Source organism: Rhinopithecus bieti, unplaced genomic scaffold (genome assembly GCF_001698545.2).
Source record: "Rhinopithecus bieti isolate Rb0 unplaced genomic scaffold, ASM169854v2 scaffold_55, whole genome shotgun sequence".
Classification (NCBI taxonomy): domain Eukaryota; kingdom Metazoa; phylum Chordata; class Mammalia; order Primates; family Cercopithecidae; genus Rhinopithecus; species Rhinopithecus bieti.
This window is the reverse complement of record NW_016803114.1, coordinates 143,492-147,106: the sequence shown is the minus strand read 5'-3', so window position 1 is coordinate 147,106 and position 3,615 is coordinate 143,492.

The following is a 3,615-nucleotide window of genomic DNA, read 5'->3' as shown; positions in this document are numbered from 1 at the left end:
CCTGCCTTACTAGGTTGGGGAAGTTCTCCTGGATGATATCCTGCAGAGTGTTTTCCAACTTGGTTCCATTTTCCCCGTCACTTTCAGGCACCCCAATCAGATGTAGATTTGGTGTTTTCACATAATCCCCTACTTCTTGGAGGCTTTGTTCATTTCTTTTTACTCTTTTTTCTCCACACTTCTCTTCTCACTTCATTTCATTCATTTGATCTTCAATAGCTGATACTCTTTCTTCCAGTTGATTGAATTGGTTACTTAAGCTTGTGCATTTGTCACGTAGTTCTTGTGTTGTGGTTTTCATCTCTATTAGTTCTTTTAAGGTCTTCTCTGCATTGATTATTCCAGTTATCCTTTCATCCATTCTTTTTTCAAGGTTTTTAGTTTCTTTGTGCTGGTTATATAGTTCCTCCTTTAGTTCTGAGAAGTTTGATCGACTGAATCCTTCTTCTCTCAACTTGTCAGTCATTCTCTGTCCAGCTTTGTTCTGTTGCTGGCGATGAGCTGTGTTCCTTTGGAGGGGGAGATGCGCTCTGATTTTTTGAATTTCCAGCTTTTCTGTACTGCTTTTTCCCCATCTTTGTGGTTTTATTTGCATTTGGTCTTTGATGATGGTGACATACTGATGGGGTTTTGGTGTGGGTGTCCTTTCTGTTTGTTAGTTTTCCTTCTAACAGTCAGGACCCTTAGCTGTAGGTCTGTTGGAGTTTGCTTGAGGTCCACTCCAGACGCTGTTGGCCTGGGTATCAGCAGCGGAGCCTGCAGAAGATAGAATATTGCTGAGCAGTGAGTGTTGCTGTCTGATTCTTGCTCTGGAAGCTTTGTCTCAGGGGTGTACCCCGCCGTGTGAGGTGTGAGGTGTCGGTCTGCAGCTAGTGGAGGATGTCTCCCAGTTAGGCTACTCAGGGGTCAGGGACCCACTTGAGTAGGCAGTCTGTCCATTCTCAGATCTCAACCTCTGTGCTGGGAGATCCACTGCTCTCTTCAAAGCTATCAGACAGGGGCATTTACCTCTGCCCAGGTTTCTGCTGCTTTTTGTTTAGCTATGCCCTGTCCCCAGAGGAGGAGTCTACAGAGGCAGGCCGGCCTCCTTGAGCTGTGGTGGGCTCCACCCAATTCAAGCTTCCCGGTGGCTTTGTTTACCCACTTAAGCCTCAGAAATGGTGGGTGCCCCTCCCCCAGCCTTGCTGCCACCTTGCAGTTAGATCTCAGACTGCTGTGCTAGCAATGAGGGAGGCTCTGTGGGCGTGAGACCCTCCTGGCCAGGTGTGGGATATAATCTCCTGGTGTGCCGTTTGCTAAGACCCTTGGTAAAGTGCAGTATTAGGTTGGGAATTACCCGATTTTCCAGGTGTAGTGTGTCTCAGTTTCCTTTGGCTAGGAAAAGGGATTCCCCTCCCCCTTGCACTTCCCAGGTGAGGCGATGCCTTGCCTTGCTTCAGCTCTTGCTGGTCTGGCTGCACCAGCTGACCAGCACTGATTGTCTGGCACTCCGCAGTGAGATGAACCTGGTACCTCTGTTGAAAATGCAGAAATCACCTGTCTTCTGTTTCACTCATGCTGGGAGCTGGAGGTTGTAGCTATTCCTATTTGGTCATCTTGGGCACAACCTAAAACATTATTTCTATATTACATTATTAATACATACAGCATCCATTTTGGTGTAGCTATATCTATTTGGGCAAGACAAAGAAGATAATGGAAAGTCAAGAGAAAAGAGTGAGGCTCCACTTAATCGTATTAGGTGATATCCCCACTTAGCAACTCTTATCCTTTTTTATTGATCTCATTTTCAGAGGGGAAAAAAGAAATAAAATGAGTAATCCATGAGGATATTTGAAAGTATAAACAGAAATTGAAGGAATTTTTTTTTACTTTTTTTTGGCTTGCTTTCATAAGGTGCAGATTAACCCTTGCTTATTTCTTTTAAACCTTGTTATATTAACACTATTTATTTATTTATTTTGATGCCATAAAGATACTAGTACTCCCCCAGAGTAGAACTCTTCATAATATTCAGTAGAATTTGAAGGGTATTTGAGGGAATTGTCATGTGTTAATGGAGTTTACATGCTCTAACAGCAAGAAGCTACGCACCTCTGGTACACTAGCTAACTTCCTAACCATTTTTAAATGGCCAGTGCACTGGTATTAAATACATTCATAACATTCTGCAACCATTACCACCGCCTCTCTCAATAATTATTTTCATCTTATAAAACTGAAATTCTGTACCCATTAAACAACAACCCCCCCTTCCTCCCTCCATGCAGCCCCTGCCACCACCTATTCTACTTTCTATCTCTATGATTTTAACTATTCTAACTGTTTCATATAAGTGTAATCATATGGTATTTGTCTTTTTGTGGCTGGCTATTACACTAGAAAGTTGTTCTCAAAGTCTGTCCATGTTGTAGCACAGGGGTCCCCAATCACTGGCCCTGGACCAGTACCTGTCTGTGGCCTGTTAGGGACTGGGCTGCACAGCAGAAGGTGAATGGTGGGTGAGGATTATCACTGGAGCTCTGCCTCCTGTCAGATCATCAGCAGCATTCGATTATCATCTGAGTGCAAACTCTACTGTGAACTGCACATGCAAGGGATCTAGAATGTGTAGAATGTCTCCTTATGAGACTCTAACTAATGCCTGATGGTCCAAGGTGAAACAGTTTCATCCTGAAACCATTCCTTCCCTACCTACCTCCCTGTCTGAGGAAAATTTGTCTTCCATGAAACAGATTCCTTGTGCCAAAAATGTTAGGGACCATTGTTATAGCCTATGTCAGAATTTCTTTCCTTTTTAAGGCCAATATTCCATTATATGTATACGACATTTTGCTTGTCCATTCATCTATTGTTGCGCATTATGTTGCACTCTTATGTTCAGTGATGCATCAGTGAATGAATTGGTTGCCTGGAGCTAGAGGTTGTTCCAGGTACCTACATAATTGGATCATATAATGGTTAATTGGATCATATAATGGTTAAACCTAACATCTTGAGTAAATTACTGGAATACATTTATCAATAAAGGAACCAATCTCACTTTCCTTCTGGCTGGTACAAGGAAAGCCCCATTAATAATCTGATAGTTATCCTTTTTTTTCCCCTCAGAATAAGTGGGCAATTGTTTCTCTGTAAAATGGAAAATATTTTTCCCTTCATTGCTATATTGTTACAAAGATGCATATGATATGCCCCATTAATATCAATTCTTTTGCTTTAATTTTCCTGTATCAAAATAGAATTTTATTTTCTTCATTAATTAGTCCCGGTAGATTAAAGGAAACAAAACAGGCGGGGCGCAGTGGCTCACGCCTGTAATCCCAGCAATTTGGGAGGCCAAGATGGGCGGATCACCTGAGGTTGGGAGTTCAAGACCAGCCTGACCAACATGGAGAAATCCCGTCTCTACTAAAAATACAAAATTAGCTGGGTGTGTGGTGGTGCATGCCTGTAATCCCAGCTACTTGGGAGGCTGAGGCAGAAGAATTGCTTGAACCTGGGAGACGGAGGTTGTGGTGAGCTGAGATCATGCCATTGCACTCCAGGCAGGGCAACAAGACTGAAACTCCGTCTCAAAAAAAAAAAAAGAAAGAAAAGAAAAGAAAAAAGAAA